Here is a 24,608-nt window from a genome sequence, read left to right as displayed (position 1 = left end):
ATCTCGACAAAATTTGGCATACGTATTTTCGAGCGGTTTCTGATGCCCGGTAACCAATATCATTCTTGTGGAGTGCATAATACGCATGTGGGGGACTTACAACTCTAAATCCGATGAAACAAATACATATATGAGAGCTATAGCTATGTCTGAAACGATTTTCCCCAAATTTCATCTACTTGCTGAAATTGGTCGGATGTACTAAAATGCAGGTCATTTGGACTGATATTGGCAATTTGGTGCTGTTGGCCGAAATCGGTTGAAGATATATGTATATGGGAAATATATCTAAATTTGAACCGATTCTCACCAAACAAACAAATATTTTTTTGCGAAATTTCATCTAAATAGGATAATAAGTGCGACCTGAATTTGGTCGGAGGGACTGACACGCATAAATCGACACAGAAAGTGATTCTATGAAGATCCTCAAAAGTAAACATGAGTCTATCTCGTTTCCTTTTCCATGATACAAACAAATGCACAAAGATATAATGTCCTTGCCACTATGTGGTGCAGGGTATAAAAACATAGAATATGGTATTGAAATTTTCCCTGGGATTTGAAAATATAATAGAAATATTGAAACATGATATAAGTAGGCTCAGAAATTTTCAAAAAAAAAAAACCACAAATTATAATACTATTTTGCATTTCAATTTCGAAATTCATTAAAGCGTTAAAAACGAATGTATCCAATGTTTTAAAATTGACACATTCATTGCCATAGAACTGCAAGGCTGAAACTTGTTGTCTGAATGAAAACCCATACGCGGTAGCTGTTGAGCAACCCTCTAATATCATCTGGAATTTGGCCCAAACGTAAATGGCTTAAGTTTTCAATGAAAAACAGTTTGTCAATGTTCATTTGAAATTTGTTTTCGTTTGAAATTTGTTTTCATTTGGAATTTGTTTTGTTTTTGACCAACAGCTGCTTTATTCTGTCGGGAAAGGTATTGGGAAAGAATACAATGACATAAAAAGTGCAATTGCTAGAGGGGACTGAAAAATAATTAACTGAAAATGGTGAAACTGGACTATTCCGGAAGCAGTTCGATGTTTGGTGGGACTAAAAGGCCTTTCAAATGTACATATGGTAAGAATATCTCTTAATAAGTAATTAAGGCGTAGGGTTCGGCCGGACAATCATTAGAAAATATGTCCGAATGAACCCGTTACTTCCAACACAATTTTTATTTGCCAGCAAACAAATTGCCAAGACGGTTGACAAAATACCGAATATTTCACCGCTCTCAATTACGATAGCTATACCGTAACATAAACCAGTATAAGCCACTTCGTGGTACAATGTTAAAAATCTATTGAAAATTCGAAATTGCAAATATGTAACAGTGGTTTAAAATTTATATAACTAAAACGTTATGTAGGGGTTATATGAAACGTCCAATTTCGTAATATATTTAACTCAGCTGACGTTCTTAACGGAATCTCCATATATTAAATTATAACAGGACACAATAGGAAATATTAATTTATGCAAGGGCAACCTAAATAAACTGTTCTTGAAACTACAATATTTTTATATCACCATGGTATATGGCGTTATATCTTTGTGCATTTTTTCGTAACAGCAACTTTTTTTCAAATTGGTGATTTGGATTTAGCTCCTGCAGATCTTTTTCTTTGTCATATTCTACTCTAAGAGGATGGGGTTTCAGTAGGAAATTGGTCAATTTTAGAAAAGGGAACATTTCTCTGTAGAAATCCATAACCTTTTCACTTATTATTTTTTCCCCGAATTTACCAATGCCCTTATATATCAATACTAAAACCTTGAAACTTTATTCGATGCATTAAGATCTTACAATGACATTGCTTACTTCTTCCTTTGCTCTCAGTCAAATTAATTCCTTGGTGTGTTAACAAATTCACCTTATTTTATTCTTCAACTTCCTTTTATCTTCTTAAAAATGGGAAATCATGAGAAAAAAATACAAAAACATTGCCACTCAGATTAGTCAAGCCACCCATCATCAGAGTTCGGATATAAAGTCTTCATTATCATCATGTGAGTGCTGAGTGGTATCCAACAGTTTCATTTCAAACAGTCCTTACGAGTCTTAAACATAGCATGTTTATTGTTTTTCCCTCATCATCGTGTCAGAAGAAGTAATTAGCGGTTAGTGATAGTGGAGTGTATTTTCACACTACAAACAGCTTTCCTAACTTTGGAGTGTAAAAAGTGTCCAGAATTTCAATTAGCTACAATATTGCAGCTACATTCCACCATTTGGAAGTAACTTAAAAATTTTCAAAAAAAAAAAAAATAAAAAATCAGGCGGAAAGTACCGCTCAAATGAAAACAGTTATGTGGGGGCATTACGAAGACGTTGTCCCTGCATAAGTAGTTTGTGTCATAGGCTGTAATAAATGTTCCGAACTTTAAACACGAAATTTGAAACAATTCCGGCTAATAATGTCGCAAAAAATCATGAAAATGCCCAATATCTGGGGGTACCTTTATCTGGGCGCTATACTAAACCGTGGAGCTACCCAGATGATTCTCTTCTAGGGGATAAAGTACTCAGAAGAATCCTCTTGTGTGGATTTTAAGACAATTCCATTGAAAAATTTTACTGAAATCATCAAAATACCGAATATCGGGGGATACCGTTATATGGGGGCTACCGTTATCGTGGGACTATATAGACAATTCTCCTTCAGGGTGTAAAGTACTCACAAGGATCTCCTTGTGTGGTATTTCAGACTATTCCATTGCAAAATGTGGCTAAAATCATCAAAATACCGAATATCGTTATATAAGTTCTATATGATATGGTGGGCCTATATAGACAACTAGCTGAAACCGGTGCACTTCGCTACCCCTTTTAATTTTATATGCATTCAACATTTTATGTACGAATACTTGTTGGTTAAAAAAATAAGAAAAATTTCAAAAAATATAATTATTGTAATACTTTAAGGCGTAAACAATCACATAGCTCGGTCTACCAAAGCGTGAACATGCAGGTACAGCTGACCATGAGGAAAGCAGGAATATGCCAAATGTAGTCCGAAGGGTTTGTCCTTCGGATTTATTCGGTGGCATTTCTGTTGAAATTAGAGAAATCGAGGTAGGAACATACTTTCCCGTAATAATCGTATCCTCAATTAAATTGTTGTGTAGTTTTTTACTGTTAGATTAATACTATTGCAAAGGCGTTGTGGGTCAACTCTTCTTAATAAAATCATATGCCAATCTGAACCGATTTTAACATAATTTGACAAAACTTACTTTTACAACAAATTCCGTCACATCTTCCATATTTCATTGAAATTGGAGGTACATACCGTGTTTGGTACATCAAATATGTGAAATCGGCCAAGAATATATATGGGAGCTATATACAAATCTGAACCTATTTCAATATAATTGGACAAATTTATTTTCTGATAAAATCCCGTCACACATTTCAAATTCCATTGGAATCGAACATACATATTGTGTTTGGGGCACCAAATAAACGAAAACGGTCGAAAATATATATGGAAGCTATATCCAAATCAGTACCGATTTCAAAATAATTTGGCAAAATTTATTTTTTAAAAAATTCCGTCTCTTATTCCAAATTACATTGGAATCCAACGTACATATCGTGTTTGGTGTATCAAAAAAAAAAAAAATAAATAAACAAATAAATAAATAAATAAATAAAAAATACGAAATCGGTCGAAAATATATGTGGGAGCTCTATATTTAAATCTGAACCGATTTGAATATAATTACACAAATTTATTGTTGTACCAAATTTAGTCACCCATGCCGAATTTCATTGGAATCGAACATACATATTGTGTTTGGGGCACCAAATAAACGAAAACGGTCGAAAATATATATGGGAGCTATATCCAAAGCTGTGCCGATTTCAACATAATTTGGCAAGCACATTTTTTAGACAAATTTCATCAAACATTCCAAATTTCATAGAAATGTGGCTTACACAGCGTGTTCAATTCATAAGATACTTGAAATCGGTCGAAAATATATATTGGAGCTATATGTAAATCTAAACCGATTTCAATATAATTTGGCAAATTTATTTTTGTTCCAAAATCCGCTATTAATTGCAAATTTGAAGACTGTATCTGTAATCGAACAATAGATATATACATACAAAATCTAAATTTTTGGGAGGTACCTCCGATTCTGATGCTATATCTCCAGTTCCAAATGGAATTTCAAAAATTTATATTGCCTATGTTACTTTCAGGCAATGTTGTAGTATACATGGACATTTTCAGGAAAATCTGTGCAGCGGTTTTCGATTTCATAAATTACAAACAAACAAGCAAGCAAGCAAACATACAAACATTTTCCTTTTTTTATAGATATAGAAGAAATTTTTCTTATTTTCGATAGAATTGTCTTATGTTCGATATTTCCTGTGGCAGGTATATAACGGTTCCTCCAGGTTTTTAATTTTTTTCTCTTGGGATGGCAATTGTCTGCATTGGTCCACATTTTTCTATAACCGCCCACAATATTCGTGAATTAGATTAATTTAGGCAATATTTCCAAAATTGAGCAATGAATATTTTTAAAGGTTTTTTACCTGGAGGACAATAAAAGTTCGGCCAGTCGAATTATTTTATCTCATTATTCCCGCACCTTGGAGAAAGTATTATTCAATAATAATAGTGTTGAGGCAGGTAAAAGATGAACCATGTGTTATGCCAAGTTATCAAATATAGTTCCTTCTTATTTGATATAAATGGCACTCCAACCGTGTTACAAATCGGATTCCCATATTTTTCTTCAAGTAGTTTCTCTCTTCCTGTATAGCTTTCTATTGGCATTTAAAGTAGCAGCATTGTCTGCGTTAACTTTACAATGCAATGGATAAATTGTGAAACATTGAATTTTTCACATAAATGATTGGATATACCCTACTGTTTACATCAATATTGGGAGTTTTTTTTTTCGATTTTTGTTCCGAAAAACTAAGAAAAATGCTTCCAGGAAGAAGTCAATTTGTTAGAATTTGAGATAGTTTCAAGGCTATTCAAATTGCTGGGAATAATTGTGAATTCTTGTACATCTTGATATTTAGATTTAGAGCAAGCAAAGATGATATGTATAGGATAATGGAACAAAAATAGCATTAAACCTTTTCGTGCTTTGCCTTAAACAAAATACAAGAAAAGCCATAATACACACTGCATTACAATCATATTCGGTACGTGATATCAAATACAGCCTATAAATGTCTTTGCCAAATTTAGTAAACAAGTAAGCAAAGGCTATAGTCGTGCGGGGCCGACTATGTTATACCCTACAACACTACAATATGTTAGAAGCCCTCTTATGTCCAAATCCGTATTGGTGGATTTCGCTTTGAAATTTGGATTTTGACTAGGGACATTTGCCCAATATTTATGCACTCCGTCGGGCTGTTAGTTGTTGTAGTCCATTTTACAGCTAAATATAATCCAATGGTCATCCAAAATGCTAGAATTCTACCCTGTCCTTAACTCTCTCCACAGGCGTGTTGATTGGCTTCAATTGTGTGATCGGAAAAACATTTCTGTTTTTGGTTAATTTGAACCCCTAAATATTTTGCAATCATCTCCAAAAGCAAGAAGCCCCTCTATATGTCCAAATTTAGACTCATATATAAGATGTGCTTGTCTACGATATTCGGCTATATTCGTTAACGAAATCAGCATAAAAAAGCCAGAAGTCCGCCTTTTGTTTATTTCGTAAGTATTGCTGGTATTTTTTAACACACAATTAGTGGTCCAAAATTTCGTGTCCTTTGGTTTCTATTTGTGACCTTTATAACGGCTGTAAAACCAGGAAAATATTTAGTTGTTGGTCTATTTCAACCCCTAATATATTGCGGACATCTTTGAAAATAATAGGCCTAGCTCTTTTGAGTCCAACCCCACCCTTGTGAAAATTTTCGTGAGGATCGGACGATATTTGCAATCCTTATATAATATACCCTACCTGTGTTGTAAGGTAAAACCAGTAAGGAAAGCTCAAAACTCGGGCGGGGCCGACTATATGATACCCTACACCACTATGCATATTTAGTAGAGCTCTCGTAAAAAGGTTTATATTCTTCTTTTTATTTTATCATTCTTGTGGAGTGCATATTACGAATGTGAGAGGCTTAAACACCAAATCGGATGAAAGATATATATGGGAGCTATAGCTATATCTGAACCGATTTTCTCCAAATTTGATATACTTGCTTCTAGGCCGAACTCTGTTGGGTGTGCCAAAATTCAGGTAATTTGGACTGATAGTGGACATTTGGTGCACATTTAACCCGAAATCGGATGAAGATATATATGGGAGCTGTAGCTGTTTCTGAACCGATTTTCTCCAAATCTATATATATAAAAATCAATTTTTGTTTGTTGGTAACGGAATCAGTTGGAAACGGCTGGACCGATTTGCATAATTTTTTGTACAAACGTTCGTCATACCCGGAGTTAGGTTTTAAAAGAAAAAAATATTGACCACGCCTCCTTTTACGCCCACTATTACGATTTATCTAAAATCTTTATATTTGCCAAAATAGTGAAGATATCGGTTTGAGAATTATTACACCAGATGCTGTTGGCTTTCCATCCATTTCCATATTTATTTAGGAGCTGAGGAATGCGCCTGCTTTTAAATCTGTCTCTCTATATGTAAAAGAAAGTTATGTTAGTTACTACGCTTATAACATAAAGACCACCGGTCTGATTTTAACGATTCAGACAAATTCGGAATTGCCTCTTGGCAGAAAAGCATACAATCCAAAAAAATCGCGTAAAAATGTGAAATTTTGAACATTTTCATTTTGACTTTTAAAATGTACAATAGTAATGTTTTATTTTGCATAATTTTTTTCCATTTTGACATACTATTACTTACTTGAATGTACATTTGTAGTGTTTTTTTTGGAATTCTAATATGATGAGTAGTTTTTTTGGGTATTCGTAATACCCAATAAATACATAAAATCTATAAATAACAATTTTATCCGTTGTCGCTTTGTATGAAAATTCTAGAATCGGGAAAATCGACAATTTTTCAATGGAATCGATTTTCAAAATAATAGTACATTCTACCGACAAACTTCGTAATCACCTTTAAAAATTTGCCGCATAAAAATCAGCGAACCAGTTGAAGATTCTTTTTCTTTTTTTATATTGAAGTGTACATTTTTTTATTGGTTTGAATTCTGAATGAATAATATTAAAAACAAGTTAAAAAGTATCAGTCGGTATTGCCGCCAGAGATATACCCTCAGCCTATGTTCGATTATCTAAATATATTTTGACTAGTGTTAAGGTTATTCAAACGTTTGACCCTCTATGGAGCAGATCCCGAAGGAATGGGCAATTTTGCCCATTTCCTATCGGACCCAAAATATGATATAAATATTTCGACAGATGTGCAAAGTCTAAATGGAATCGGATGTTAATTTGGCGATTTATGAGCTTCATGGGTACTCAAAATTTCAATATTTTGTGGGGGAGGTACTTGATGGAGTGGACCGATATTGTCCATTTTCACACCTGTCCTAGCACTGACGCAAATATTAGGATTCGCAAAGTCGGAGCAAATTCGGATTAGCTTTTCTCTTTCTGTGCAAAAAATTTGTTTTTTTTTTTTTTTGAAAATTTCGACCTTTTGTGGGGGAGGTACCAGAAGGAGTGGGCCGATATTGTTCATCTTAACACCAGACCTTGGGTTAATATAAATATTGGGATGTGTGAAATTTGAAGACAATCGGACTCTTACATCACACTTTATGAGAGTTGTAATTATTTAAAATTTTGACCCTTTGTGGGGGAGGTACCAGAAGGAGTGGGCCGATGTTGTCCATTTTCACACCAGACATAGCACTAACGCAAATATTAGGATTTGCAAAGTTGGAGCAAATTCGGATTATCCTTTCTCTTCCTGTGCAAAAAATATATTTTTTGAAAATTTCGACCTTTTGTGGGGGAGGTACCAGAAGGAGTGGACCGATATTGCCCATCTACGAACTCGATCTAAGTTTGACAAAAATATTACGTTGTAGCCAATTTGGACCAAATCGGATACTCCCTTCGAGAGTTATCGTGCGCACCAGCCAGCCAGACAGACAGACAGACAGACAGACAGACGGACGGACGGACGGACGGACGGACATCGCTAGATCGGCTCCAAATGTTCTGAAACGGATTTGGTCCAAAGAGACCTAGGGTCTAAAACCGTTATTTCGACTAGGCACGTTTTGGCCATATCAAATGATATATACCCTCTGTAGCCATATGGCTGAGGGTATAATGAAATGAGGGCACAATACGATGTTAAATGCTTTCTACTTTAGGACCTACATCGTGCTTCAGCTGGAAGATGCGAACACATTTAAACAAACAAAAATGACCGAAGAAGCGTTATGGGGTTGATTTCAAAAAGTGGACCTGCTTCTTTCATATGACAATAAATTGTCAAATGAGAACACAAAATTCAAAATACATTGGGACTGCAATCAGTCAAATACCGACTATAAAGAACGCAAAATAGAAATTCTACCTAAACATTCAAGATACCTTTAATCGCTTTGGCAGGTCATGATATGGATCATAACGGAACAACCCGATTTCAAGTATATTCTACATTTTAACCATATTTTTCGTACTAATTTTAGCTTGGCCATTTTTTTTTCATTTTTTGGCCCTTATTTGGCATCTTTGTTTCTAAGGGGGAAGAAAACCTCTTCTTATAAATTTTTATTTTTCGGAAAAGTGCGCATCTTAGTCTTGAGTCTACCTGGGGTAAAAAACCCTGGGGTAGAAAATCATCTTACAGATAATTATCCTCATAGGAATTTATTTAAATATAGTCCCCACATTAGTATACCCCCAAGTCCACTTTCCCAACCAATGTGTGGTCAGAAAAGAAAATTTGGTATTCTATTGAATTCGTAACCCCCAAGAGAATATTGGTTGGGAACGAAGATTTGGGATGTACGTCTATATGAAATAAACTCCGAAATGTCAATCTGGGACTCATTCAGTCGGAAATTGTGGCAGAAACATGAAAAAAATACCAAATTATAAACTAACTTTATTGGATCTCCGCCGCACAATTTAAATGACAAACGATTAATGCCCATCTTACGGTAATCGGAGCAAAAGAGTAATTTTTTTGACAACATTCTGCCTTCAAGTATGAGGTGGACAAAACTGAATACCACGCAGTACGGGATTTTAAACGTTGGAAATACAAATTTCAAATTATAGCTTATTTGAATGCTTTTACAATATCAAAAATTGAGCTGAATTTTCACATGGGGCTATTATAGATGTTCTTTATCATATAGGTATTTAACACTCAAATTAAAGCCTATAGCTGAAAAATAAGATCAGGCTATTCAAAATATTTAAAACCGACCGTAATTATAATTTTTGCCATGAATATTAATTTATATTTAGTCATGGAGCCATTACTCATAATCAAGTCATTACTTATAATCAAAATTGGAGTAATTATAATGGCGTCATTACTTATTATCAAAATTGTGCCGCCTACATAAGTCAGATCTGTGATTTATTATGCTTTAAAGACTAAAAGTACGGACCGGCAACGCGGAGCGGGCCAGCTAGTTTGTTATATTTGCTTTAAGGCTAATCTCGGTCACATGTGCCAAAATTCGGGCCATTTGGGCTGATATTGGCCATTTGGTGGTCAATTAACCCGAAATCGGATGAAGATATATATGGGAGCTATATCCAAATCTGAACCGATTTCGATAAAATTTAAAACAGCTATTTCTGTGCTCCATCTAATACCTGGTACCAAATATCACGGTTGTGGAGTGCATAGTAGGAATGTGAGGGGCTTAAACACCAAATCGGATGAAAGATATATATGGGAGCTATAGCTATATCTGAACCGATTTTCTCCAAATTTGATATACTTACTTCTAGACCGAACTCGGTTGGGTGTGCCAAAATTCAGGTAATTTGGACTGATAGTGGATATTTGGTGCACATTTAACCCGAAATCGGATGAAGATATATATGGGAGCTATATCTAAATTTGATCCGATTCTCACCAATTTCAATAGGGTTCGTCCTTGGGCCAAAAAAAATATTGTTTGGAAAATTTCATCTCAATCGGATAATAAATGCGACCTGCATTTTGTTCACAAGAATACATGGACAGACGGACGGACGGACGGACAGACGGACTGACATGCATAAATCGACTCAGAAAGTGATTCTATGAAGGTTCTCAAAAGTAACTATGGGTCTATCTCGTTTCCTTCTCCATGTTACAAACAAATGCACAAAGACATAATACCCTTACCACTATGTGGTGTAGGGTATAAAAATATTATAAGTCAAATTAAAAAAATCGCATGCGATAAAAAATATGGAAAAAATGTCACAAAATACTACAAAATCTATATTAAAATCATAACTGGCATATTTTTCTACGATTCTGAATTGACAAAATTTGTCAAAATCGGTCCAACCATTCTTGAGATATAAGCATTCTAACTAACATCCCCTTCCTTTGTATATACACATTGTATATATTTCGTTATGTAAATCGGCATCCACGTAACAGTCAGAATTGATCAGTTCGTCTATTTGTGATTTCCGGGATTAAAAATATTCGTGGTTTAATGGAAAATTTGACTTTTATTTAACACAAATGTTGTGGCGTATTTCACCCACTAAATATTACCCGATGACCATCGAATTGGAAGGCTTCTGCCCAGACCTATGCTCTAGCCCCAACTAACTTCCAATTAATTTGATTGGTCTATAATTGCGACCTGAAGAGCAACTGCAAAATCAGGAATTTTTTCAGTTTTTGGTCCATTTCAACCCCTAAATATTACGCGATCATCTCCAAAAGAAATAGGGTTCTATTCTGACCCTAGCCCCACCTCCATTCTAAATTTCGTGAAGATCGGGCCATAACTGCGACCTGTAGAGTGGCCCAATCGGACCAAAAACTGAAAAATTTCCCGATTTTGCAGTTGCTCTATAGGTCGCAGTTATAGATTAATCGACGGGGGAGTTAGCATGGGGCTAAAGCTTAGGGCTGGGCAGAAGTCTTCCAATTTTGACGGTCATCGGGTAATATTTAGTGGGTGAAATAGACCATAACATTTGTGTTAAATATATGTTTAATAAATGTTAAATAAATTTTTAATACCGGCGAAATCACAAATAGACGAACAGGTCAATTCTGACCGTTACGCAGATGCCGATATTTAATATATCGGATATATATAGCGTAATATATACAATGTGTATACAAAGGATAGGGATGGAAGCTAGAATGCTTATATCTCAAGTATAGCTGTACCGATTTTGACAAATTTTGTCAATTCAGAATACCCTCTTTACATTAAAGTATAAAATTTATAAAAATCGCATTAAAAGATGTCAATAATAATGCTAATATAGATTTTGTAATATTTTGTGATTTTTTTATTTTTTCATATTTTTTATCGCATACGATTTTTTTAATTTGACTTAAAATATTGAAGTATGTATTTTGTGATATTTTTTTAACTTACAACACAAGTTGGGGTTATTATATACATATTGCAATTGTCGTCCGATCCTCGCAACAATGTTCATAAGGGTAGGGTTAGGCTCGGAAGGGCTAGGCCTATTGTTTTCAAAGATGTCCCCAATTTATTTAGGGGATGAAATGGGCCAACAACTAAAAATGTTCTTGATTTTGCATCCGTTATAAAGGTCACAAAGAGAAACCAAATGACACGAACCACTTTTTTTTGTAGTGACCTCTGATCGCAAGATATTTAGGGGATCAAATGAACAAAAAACAGAAAAATTTTCCTGATCACACAATTGAAATCAATTGATACGGAATTTTTCATGAGACCAGGGAATGAGTCCAGCGTTTTGGATGACCATTGGATTATATTTAGATTTAACTAACAGAACTACGGAGTGCGTAAATATTGGCCAAATGTCCGTGGTCAAATAACTATCTGGGCGCTGCTCTATGACATAATTTCAAAAGCGAAATCTTCCAAAATGGATTTGGACGTAAGGGGACATCCACCATATTGTAGTGTTGTAGGGTTTCACATGGTCGGCCCTGAACGACTATAGCCTTTGCTTACTTGTTTTAATATAATCCTTCTCGATGCAATATCATGTTGTCTATATCATGTTCTCTTTGGTGAAAATCGATTCAGAATTGGATATGCCTCTCATATATTAATTCACTTTTGAAACAAAACTATAACTACTCTAAAGCTAAATGATGATAGGTGGTATTATCTTCAAATAAATTCTTTTGTTACGGGAGCCCTACTAAATATGCATAGTGATGTAGGGTATCATATAGTCGGTATATAGTTTTATTTGCCTGATAGTGGTGTCGAATTTCCAAAGTAGTACTCACTCTGTGCCACTTCCTGATTACTTGGTATAATAAAAGTAAGTTATTTTTTTTTCTTTTTTTTTCGATCGGTCCCAACGCCACACTCACCCGCCCCTGCCGACCGAGGTTGTAGATATCACATAAAGACCTCATAGGATTATAAGATTCATAATTGGATTTAGCCAAGCAAAGTTTAAGTGGTATGTAATTTCGAGTATTACGAGCAGGAATATTAAAATTTAATTCACCGGTTAAAAACTGTGAATCGATTTCGCCACGCAAAAGTTTTATAATAAATAAAGCTCTTAACATTAAACGTCTCTTTTCCAGTGTCGGAAGATCAATTAGTTTTAGGCGATTCTAATATGGTGGAAGTGTATCATTTATATCCCATCCTAATCCTGTGAGAGCAAATAAAAGAAATTGGGTTTGTACTGATTCCAATTTAGCAGAATATGTTTTGTAAAAAGGACTCCACAATACGCAACCGTATTCTAAAGTGGGCCGAACCAAACTAATAAATAAACGCTTAGTCACATAAGGATCGTCAAATTCTTTTGACCATCTTTTTACAAAACCCAGCAATGACTTGGCTTTATATACACATGAATCAATATGCAAATTAAAACGCAATTTATTGTCTAAAATTACACCAAGATCAACGAATGAGTCTACATTGTCCAATTTGTAAGAACCAATGAGGTAATCACTTTTAAAAGGTTGTGTTCTAAACAAAGACAGTTTTTTTTACATTTCTTGAGATTTAGCTTCATACCATTAGCACTGCACCAATTAACAAGGCAGTAGATATCATGTTGCAAGTTAAGGGAACTAATGTGAGAGTCCATATTACAAAAAAGTTTGACATCATCAGCAAACATTAGGATCTTAGAGTAACGTATAACCGTTGGAAGGTCATTTACATACAATACAAAAAGTAGAGGACCTAAATGGCTACCCTGGGGGACACCAGAGTACACAGTTATCTGTTTAGAAAGAACATTATTGAAAGAAACTCTCTGTGTACGCCCTTGCAAATAAGATGATATCCATGATAAAAATAATGTTGCGAAACCCATTTTGTCAAGTTTATGTAATAATAATGTGTGATCCACTTTGTCAAAAGCCTTACTGAAATCAGTATATATAATATCAGTTTGGCATTTTATTGAAAACCCCCTGTGTACATAACATATAAGTTCTAATAAATTAGTTACAGTTGACCTACCCTTTACAAATCCATGTTGGTAAGGCGATATTATAGACGAAACAAACTGCGTTAGTCTACGCGAGACTAAAAACTCAAACAATTTCGCTATTGCACTTAATTTTGCAATACCCCTATAATTTTCGACGACACTTCTATTATCAGCTTTATGCAAAGGAATAATAAAACTAGATCGCCATACTTGAGGAAAATAACCAGATGTCAAAGAATAATTAAATATAGTGGTTAGAGGTAAATAAAGCTCATATGCGCATGACTTTAAAATGTAAGCAGGTACTCCATCAGGACCAGGGGAATTACTACTTTTTAACGATAGAAGACCATTTAAAACCTCCTCCTCAGACAGAATAATTTGGGGGAAATAATTTAATCTACTAATATTATAAGCATAATTGTCATTATGATTGGATGAAGGCTTAGAGTAAGTATTTTGAAAAAAGTCAGCAAACAAATTTGCTATTTCAAGGTGGTCCCCTGATTCCCTGCAACCAAGTTTCATGCTACTAGGAAATTCGCGGACTTTACGTTTTGAATTTACAAATTTATAAAAGCTTTTAGTACTCTTCTGAAAGTTATTTTTAATTTTTCTTAAATAAATCGAATAAGACTTTAAATTTTCAATGTTATATTTACTTCGAGCTTGTGAATATTTTGTATAATTTAAAGTGGTATTACATTCTTTAAATTTTTTAAATAACCTACTTTTTATGTTGCGCAAGCGCCTAAGATGTGGGGTAAACCAAACTGGTCCTGAGTCAGGATAGAACTTCAATAATGGAACTGATATAGTTAACGCATTTTTAAGTACGATATAAAAATTTGAAATTTGCAATTCAATGTCACCTTCATGAGACCAACTTGAATTGGACAATATAAAACGAAGGAGATTAATATTAGTCTTAGAAAAATTTAATTTGTGAGGCTTAGTTTTTGGTTTTGCATAATTTGTTTGAATATTAAGTTCAAGGTCTATGACAAGTGTTGGGTGATATTTATCTTCCGGTTCTACAAAAGGTGAACATTTACTTAATGAAGTATTAACGGATGAAGAAAACACTAAGTCTAATATTTTACCTTTAAAATTATAAATATTATTGAGTTGATATAGACCTTGGTCAAAAATATTTTGCCAAAAATTTTCCATATCGTTAGACCGTATTGTTGACGAAACAGGTACATAATGTGCCGTGTCATCATCAAGGATCCACGATGTATTTGGTAAGTTAAAATCTCCAAGACAAATTAATTCAGAATTTGGCGAGTGAATATGTGAAACGTTTTAATTAATTCAGAATGTTTTAAATAAATGTTTGAATCAGAATTTGGAGGAATATACGAACATGTTATGTAAATAGTTTGGTTAATGTAAGATAATTTCACACATACAAATTCAACATCTTGACTATCAGTAAGCATAACACGCTCAGAGGAAATGGAATTGTGAACTGCTATGAGTACCCCTCCACCAACTTTATTTAATCTATCATTTCTAAAAAGTTGGTATTGATCGGATAAGATTTCAGTATCACGGATATCCGGTTTAAGCCAAGTTTCTGTAAAAACGAGAATTTTAAGATCTGATTCAAAAGACTTTAAATATGTATTTTTAAGTTTAGTGTTTAGGCCTCTAACATTTTGATAAAGCAAAGATATAGATTTATTTAGTTTTTTGGGACATTCGAATCAGAAGGTAGCGTTATTGGTTTTACAAAATTTCGCCTTTTTCTAAATTCAAATTCTTTTACCAATGTACCGTCTGGCCAAAAAGAATATTTTAACATTAGATCATACAATTTAGAATGAACCGTTATTTATGATAAATCACGTGGTATAGATGAGTTAAATTTCAAAATGTTATAATCATTATCAAGAACGTTTTGAATTTTGGACTTGATATAATTACGAATGTTATCTACAGAAGTACTAGGATGTAGTCTAGAAACAAATATACTTTTTCTGGGAGCAACTACGATTAAATCGTTATTACTAATAGAAGGAGCATTTTCTGGAGCACATATGACTATTGGAGGCGGAATCTGTGGATTATTAGGGGTAACTTCTGAAGATCGGACTTCAACCGGAGTCTTTACACTAGGACTCGAAGCTGTTGCAGGATTTAAATTAGAGCATACAGATGAGTATTGCGCCGGAGGCGCAAGTTGATTCTCTGTGTGTAAAGTTCCCAGGTTTTTGCGTGGCGGAGCCACAGATGGTGAATTTAAAGTTATTAAATTTTCACCAGAAGCAATTGCCGAGGACTTTTTACGTTTTGGAGAACCATCAACATACTCAAAGTTCATAAAAAGCTTTTCAAAATTTTCAAGCCTTGTGTGAACTGCGTTGAAGTCCTTCTTCATGGCAGCTATTTCAATTTTAGACTCTTTGAAAAGACGATAAAAGTCAACTTCTAGAGACCTACAATTGATACATGCCCAACGAAGCCCATTTTTACGATCAGTTATTAAGTCAAAATGTCTACCGGTAAATCCTGCAAATTTTAAATGACCATGTTTGTCACATAGCCAGCAGGTTAATACTCTTTCGTTTAGGTTTGTTTACATTTGTAAACACACTCCATTTTATTGTGCCTTAAGTTATGCTTTACAGGTATGAAATTATTTAAAGAAGATTATTATAAATTTACTTAGATGCCGAAAAGTATGCTTTAATTTCAAATTATTAAAACCAAATTTTAATTGTTGTTTTCAAACTGTATAGGGCAGTATTAACAACAATGAATACCAAACTGTATAACACAAATGTCACGACAAAGCAAAGCAAGACAAAACAATAAGTAAACACACTAAGCTAACCAAAAAATTATAGTTGCTTATTTATTTAAATAACACGTCTTATCACTGATTATCACAATGCACTTGTACGGGACTCAAAAATTCACAAAATTTCACAAAATCACTAACAAAACAATACAATTAACAATTGAATTTTAAATAAAACTTTAGTCACTATTGACAATGTTAAAAACACTTCTAAACACAACAAGGGTTGCCAATCATTATTATTTTATAATGTACGTTTTTATTTTTTATTTTATTGTTTTTTTTTTTTGATGACTTATTTTTTTTATCTTTTTTATAATGTTTCATTTGTCCTACTGGTAATGCAGAGGGAATGTATTTGTAATTGCTAGTAATCCTATAGTGATACATATGCACAACAGAACTTCTTCTTCGCCACATTTAACCTAACTGTTTAAACGGTTATATTTCATGCACACATTTCATTGACTATTTACCAGTTTATCATATAATCCCAGCCGGGATAATACACGTAAATGATTATCATTAATTTTCTGCTGTCAACACTTAATTGCAGTAATCAGTACGAAGTCCAAAGAATGTTCTTAGAAAAGACCCCATCTGATGTTCCCTTTCTGCAGGTTTTGTGGTATTGGTCGTTGTCTCCACAACAAAGAATTTGTTTATAGTTGATTATCCTCATGCTATTGCCGACTTAAGGATTGCAAATGGTTATGTTCAATTGCCCCACCATTCTCAGCCCACATATAGGTGGTGACATTGAGAGAGTGATAACTTTCCCTTTCCTACTTATTTGCAGTGTCACTTAAAGAGTTGATGTTGGTTATGCATTTTTCACATTTTTTCCTTACAAATAGCACTTTCTGAAAAAAAGTCATGTCACAGGAAGCACTACTTCGAAATAGTAGTAACTGTTTTTTCCATGTTGCAATGACATTTCTAATGCTGGTAACGTTATCAAGTGGTTCCGTTTCATTTGTTGTGTGTCAAGCTGAATAAAAAATTCTCATCCAACGGCGCACATGAATAGAAACTAAATCCCGTGATGTTGATGACGATGGTAAAACTGCGTAAAAAGGTTGTAATATATTTGAACATGATTTGGTTAGAATTTTTTTCACCCACCTTTCAATTTGATGTCTTTTAGCGGTTCTTTTTTACCTTGAGTCTTTTATAGTAGCACATATAGTAAAAAGCTTTTGATAGTTTGTCTCCTGTAATCCTTTTAAAGTAAATCCTATTACATGAAATATCGTTTGACTTGCTGGAAACATTTTACAGTGCAGTGGAAGGGGGTGCTACATTAAAATATTGATTAAAATTCAGTCACATTATATTAGATGCAAATATATGTATAAATACGTTTTCTGGAATTTTAAGTAATGGAATATGTAACGCTGTTGCAGAAATTTCTGAATCCCGTCCTTGGGCTCATATGGGAAATGTAAAATTGTAATTTTGATTTGATTGTGTGGCAATTATTATGTGTTATAGGGTAAGTGTGCCTAAGTTCGGCATGTCCCAGTAGTCGGCACTTTTTATTTTTAAGCCCAAATAAATGAAACTATTATAACTAAATGTATTTTGCTTACTTCAAATATATTGTCAGCTATCTCTGTGCACAATTTTCCTAAGAAAAGATGAATTATTCTAATAAAAATTAAATTTTTGTCTATGAAGGTCCTCAACAATTCATATTCTTAAGAAAAGTATAGTAAACAAGTCGAATCAGTTTAACTAAACAAAAATATTATACTTAAATGAATTAATTTGTTACTATTATTAATTATTCTTACAAAAAAAATTGGCATGCCGACTGTTGGAACATACCATACCGACAATTAGCAAGTGGTGCCGACTACTGGCAAAAAAGCATTGTTTTAATAAAACTACAAATTTATGAAATTTAATAAAAAGTTATTAAAACTTTATTTATTATTGCAAAAACTATACAAAATTTCGAATCTGAATAAATTAACTTTGTAATAATTGAAAAGTTCTACTCAGAATGATGAGCGATTAAAAACGCGAAAATCTTAAAAGTGCCAACTACTGGTACACTTACCCCACATGGTGAAAAATAAACCAGTAAAGAAAGTCCTAAAGTCGGGCGGGCCGACTTTATGATACCCTACACCACTTTGCTAATTTAGTAGAGCTCCACGTAACAATTAAAAGTTTTTATTTTAGAATTCAATCATACACGCTATGATTATAATTATAATTTAAAGTTCAAAGGACAAAATATGCCGAAGCATTTGTTTTTTTTTTAAATTCGGATTTGTAGGGCCATTTGATATATATGGGAGCTATATCCATATCTGAACCGATCTTGATCAAATTTTACAAAGATATTCAGATTCTGGGCTGTATTTCATATATTTCCCTGAATATCGTTGTACGGAGTGCATTTTACGGCTGTGGGTAACAAATACTAGAAATCGGATGAACATTATACATGGGAGCTATAGCTATATCTGAACCGATCTTCACCAAAGATGGCATACTACTTTCTAGACTCAATTCGGTCGTATGTGCCAAATTCCATCCCATTTGGGCAAATATTAGACGTTTGGTGTACAATAAAGGGTAAATCGGACGAAGCTATATATGGGAGCTATATCCAATTCGGAACCGATCTCGATAAAAATTAGCAAATGTATTTCTGAGCTGTATTTGATATATTTCCCAAAATATTGTTGTTGCAGAGTGCATACTACGGCGGCAGTGGACAAAAGTAACAAATCGGATGAACAATATATATGGGAGCTATAGCTATATCTGAACCGATTTCGATCAAATTTGGCATACATATTTCCAGGCCTAATTTGGGTGCATATGCAAAATTCCATACAATTCGGGCTGATATTACACCTTTGGTGCACAATAAAAAGCAAATCGGACGAAGATATATATGGGAGCTATATCTAAATTTTGACCGATTATCTCCAATTTCAATAGTGTTCGTCCTTGGGCCAAACAAAAGATCTTTGCAACATTTCATCTGGATCGGGCAATAAATGCGACCTGTACTTTGTTTACAAAAATACATGAACAGACGGACGGACGGACGGACATGCATAAATCGACTCAGAATGTGATTCTATGCAGATCATCAAAAGGAACTATGGGTCTATCTCGTTTCCTTTTGCCTGTTACAAACAAATGCACAAAGGCATAATACCCTGACCACCTTGTGGTGTAGGGTATAAAGATACAAATGCTTCGGGATATTTAGTCCATTGAACTTTAAATTATAATTATACTCATAGCGTGTATGATTGGATTCTCCCATAAAAACTTTTAATTGTTATGCGGAGCTCTACTAAATTAGCAAAGTGGTGTAGGGTATCATAAAGTCGGCCGCGCCCGACTTTAATACTTTCTTTACTGGTTTTTCATATCATTTCTAGTAGCCTTGCAGTATATACAAACAAACCTTATGTATTTTTATATAATTTTTTTTGCCGAATTCTATCGAGGCTAGAATTAAAATATTGAAAATTGTCGGGTAAATAAAAAAAAAATAAATAAATAAAAATTGAAAATTACTCTTTCCTTTACTCTTTTTTGGCAGGGATGATTATATTATTCTGCAGTACAGACTTTATAAAAGAATTTCCATTAAAAATTATAAGTCATAGAATGGTTATGTTCAATTATGGGTGGTTGTTCCATATGAACTCTTGTTTGACTTCCAGGAAAATACATGACTTTGTTCAATGTAGACGTTGGTGTCGATGTGGTTGCATTTGTAATGAATTCTTGGAAATACCTTCATTGTACTTAACATTGTTTTCGTTAAGAAGAATCTTTTCTTATATCTGCTTTGTTTTTGCTTATGACAAATGCACTCAATTAGTTTTTAATGTGTAAAGTTATTGTTAGCAATAAATAAACTCTAATGAATTTTAAATGAACCATTTGTAATGTTCACGTAACATTATGGGCTCAAATTATGCAAATGTATAAGAAATCGCTGGGCTACATTTTTTTGTTGGTATAAAAATATGATATAAAAATTATTCACAATTCAAAAATTTTCGAAATATATGAAAGTCTTTCTCGTAATATATTCATATTACATTAAAGTTGTTTTAACCTTTAAAAAACTAAATGACAACCAATTTACAATCGCAATAACTGTTGCAAATTTATATATCAAAAGAAATTGGCTCGATTAACGCTTTGATATCATAATTTCAATAAATTTCAAAATATTTTACAATTTTAAATTTTACAGAAGAAAGAATACTATCTTAAAAATTTTTAATGCACATGTATAGCGGTAGATTATATTTTATCGCTCAAACACAAATTCGGTTTTATTTTCTGTTGAAATAGCAAACTACAGCTATTTAAACATCATTCCTCTAATTGTCATTGCACAATAAAACGAAGATGTAAATTATACGCATTTTTGACTTTTCACACGTCACAAACATTTATTAGCTTTGTTTGCTGCTTCGTTCATTTTGTTTATTTAATTGCATATTATTTAAACTTATATTTACAATACTAAATCGGTACCATGTCCAGTAAAAGATTATTATTGCCACCAATCAGGTATAGGTACCCCCATATATAGAGCTAGTCTGCATATATTTATATTAAAAAGAAAAATATGAAATAGTTTTTGAAAAATCTTATTTCAAACTCTATTTACTACTTTTGAGATAGTTCTGTTAAAAATATGGTTAAAATCCGGAATATTCTGTCATAGGATGTGGTACCCATTACGAAATATAAATACCTAATTTTAAACACTTCTATCGTAAAATATGGCATTAATCATCAAAATACAGAATATTGTTGGTTACAGTTTTATAGAGTCTTTACGAAAATGTAGACTACACATTGTCAAAGGATTCAGAGAGCGAACATTCGCTTGACTCGAGCTTTAGGGAGAAAGCCTTTCAAACCTAAAGATATCCTCTCCTTGAAACCTACATTCGTACAACTCAGGCCTTAAGCTGCCTTTTCAAGTCAATTCCTCACAACACTCTCCGGGTTCTCTCTCAGTCCGTGTTGTTATTAGAGATTTCCTGGAAGAATCGGTGCTTCCAGCTCCCTCGGTACATTGCGTCTTTGTTCGCATATTTGCGTTATTTTGCGGGCAACGCTAACGGCATATACTCTTGTATCCTTGCAAATATCTCAAAATTTGTTATTTAAAGCTGTTACAAACGGAGTCTTATTATTTCCCATACATTAGTGGAGACTATAAATACCGCTGAAGGTAAGCTCATCTATTGTGACTTTCTTGGAATTTTGAAGTGCTACTTACTAACTTTGATGAGCTGCAACAAAAAGTACGACGTTAAACGTTCTGACAAAGCATTAAAATGATTAAAATGTACTCCCAAGTTTTGAATATCTTGTGGAAATATCTGCATAAGTTAAGGTTTTTTTTAGATCGTCGTGAAGCCCTCTCCTCTCGCAATATAGGAATTGGTATTGGACCGGTATAACTCGTTTCAACACCAACCATCTTAGACATAATTCTAACTATTTTGATTTGATTTTTGTGACCTCCGACGAATCTATGCTAGTTACTACGCTTATAACTCAAGAACCGCTGGTCTGATTTTAACGATTCAGACATATTCGAAATTGTCTCTTGCGTAAAAATGTGAAATTTGAATTTTTTCAGTTTGACTTTTGGAATGTACAATAGTAATGTTTTATTTTGTATGATTTTTTCATTTTGAGTTACTATTTTCGAATGTACATTTGTAGTGTTTGTTTTTAATTCTAATATGATGTGTAGATCTTTTTGGGTAGTACAAAGCGACAACGGAACAAACTGTTATTTATAAATTTTATGTATTTATTGGATAAGTGGAACTTTTTTTATCGCGTACGAACAGCTTTTTCAATTTGATTAACTTTATTGAATTGACTCGATTTTTTTTTTTTTGAGAACGGAAATTACAGAAGGGTATAGTACCAAATTATGTGGCCAGCCCACATGATTTTAACGATTCACACCATTTCGGAATGGTCTCTTGGCAGAGAAGATTAAAATCCAATCCATAAATCCATAGCGTAAAAACAAGCCAATTAATATATAAAAAATGTTTTTGTGATCTATATTTCAATATTTTTTTTTTTTCAATTTGACATGCTGAATGGTTATGTAAATTTTTTGTTGTTTTGAAATCTAAACGAAAGATGAAGAACTTGAAATTAGTGCGGAATACGATGTTGAGTGGGCCTACTTTTTTCATATGGCAATAATCTGTCCAATGTGAATTCAAAATGAATATGAACAATCAGTGAAATGCCGAATGCAATATGCAGACAATACGAATGGTAGAACGAATTAAAAATTTAATAAGGATACATGTCCTCCGAAAGCTCTTCCGAAACCTTCAACATACTTAAATCGCAGGTACCGATATAGGGGGACTATGCGCAATAACGAGTAATTACATTGCAACAACCAATCTGGGGGTTGGGAAATTCTAAGTGGGGGTTTTGGGTTACAACCCATTATAGCTTTAACCATAAAGAAATGGCCTCAATTATCTTTCTCTATACTTTTAAAAATTTATGATAGAGTTTTAACATTGATTCAATTCAATAGGTTACATGTAGAATCATATGAACAAAATATGGGTCATGTCGGTCTACATTTTGGTATAGGCCCTATTTAAGGGTAGATTGAAGAAAATGTCCTTTCAAAAAACTATAAGTATTGGGCCACGTTTTGGTATAACCCCCATATGAATGTATCCCTAATTTCAGTTATTACCGGGGTCTTGGCCACGTTTTTCTATTGGTCATTATTTGACATCTTAGATTCTCTATTTTGAGGGTCTTGACCAAACTTTCCAATCGATTTTGCTGTATTTAGGCTACTCTGTGAGTAGAGAACCTTATCTTATAGAAAAATGCCAACAGTAGATATTTTGGTATAGTCCCCAGGTCGGCCGATTTAAAGTGATTTTTACCGATTGGCGAACAAACACTCGGGCATTGCTTAAATGTCATTGACTTTTACTATGAACAAGAACATAGACTTTATGGGAACTGTAATGCACAATTTGAGGTGCTAATGTAATGAGTGTAAAAGCATAATTAACTTGGACTATTCTGAAATTATTCTGCCCTCCTTCCATGGGTATTTATTTCTATTTAGTCGAGTCAATATTTATACTAAAATATGTGCACCTTTATAAGCCAGATTTGTGAATTATTATGTTATACAAACTTTGTATTAAAGACTGGAAGTACGGGCCGGCAACGCGGACCGGGCCAACTAGTAATTATTAATAAATTCAATATTGCAACCGTGCCTATTACATGTCGGAGGTGTTATTTTTATTATTTATTTCCGAAATTATAAACCGAGACTTCCACTGCAACCGAATTAGATTCTTAATTAGGATATGAAAGGATCGGTAATCTAACTTGAATTGTTAGAGACTAAAGAGGTTTTTAAAATTGGGGTATGTTTTGTCATTTTTGTAACCAATTTTAGGAAAATAGGAAAATTAAAACAAGCAAGCTGAAATATCAGTATTTGTCAAAGTTTATCCTGACTGATGGAGCAGACGGATAAAAGAAATACATAAAATAGCGATTAAATGCAAAATGTTAGTAAACCGATTGTTGTTGAATTGCTTAAAAATGCCTCACATTATTAAAACCATTCCTAAACTTCAATGTTTGTAAATGGTCAGGATAAGAATCGTCTGAGTACAAACATACTCACACTCACACCTTACTAAAACAAACTAGGTTACTAATTGATCCGAATAATTCAAGCAAAGGTAAAGTAAACAAATCATCTTCTTCATTAACAAAAGTTTTAAGAACATTAGTAAAAAACAAGTAAGCAAAGGCTACAGTCGAGCGGCGTCGACCGTTGAGTACCCTACAACACTATAATAAACCACACAGTTTATATAGGCGAGATACTCGAAAGAATTCCACAAGATATTGTGACGAATAATAAAAGAAAACCATCAGGATTCGTTCTCTAATTTTCGAATAATAGCAACTTAAACTAATTTGCTCATTTCCAATTTATTGGTAGATGTTGCACGTAAATGGTCTTCCTACATCTGGAACAAATATTTCCCAAAGACCTATAATCTCTCAGAAGTGGCAAAAGATTAACATTTATTATTGGTTTTTGACTGAAACGCATCTATATGAGATACAGACATTTGACTATATTCTTCAATGAAATCAGCGTTAACGA

General features: G+C 33.5%; 1 long non-coding RNA gene across 2 annotated transcripts in view; it reads left to right on the top strand.

Annotated features, from left to right (window-relative positions):
- Positions 1 to 623: 623 nt before the first annotated feature.
- Positions 624 to 24,608, top strand: part of LOC131803849 (uncharacterized) — a 57,572-nt gene continuing 33,587 nt past the window's right edge. For both annotated transcript variants that reach the window (XR_009342800.1, XR_009342799.1), the window contains exons 1-2: positions 624 to 822; positions 932 to 1,096. This is a non-coding gene — a long non-coding RNA (uncharacterized LOC131803849). The remainder of the gene's footprint in view (positions 823 to 931; positions 1,097 to 24,608) is intronic.

Source organism: Musca domestica, unplaced genomic scaffold (assembly GCF_030504385.1).
Source record: "Musca domestica strain aabys unplaced genomic scaffold, Musca_domestica.polishedcontigs.V.1.1 10, whole genome shotgun sequence".
Lineage (NCBI taxonomy): Eukaryota > Metazoa > Arthropoda > Insecta > Diptera > Muscidae > Musca > Musca domestica.
The sequence above is the reverse complement of the archived record's forward strand: the minus strand, read 5'-3'. Positions and strand labels throughout refer to the sequence as shown.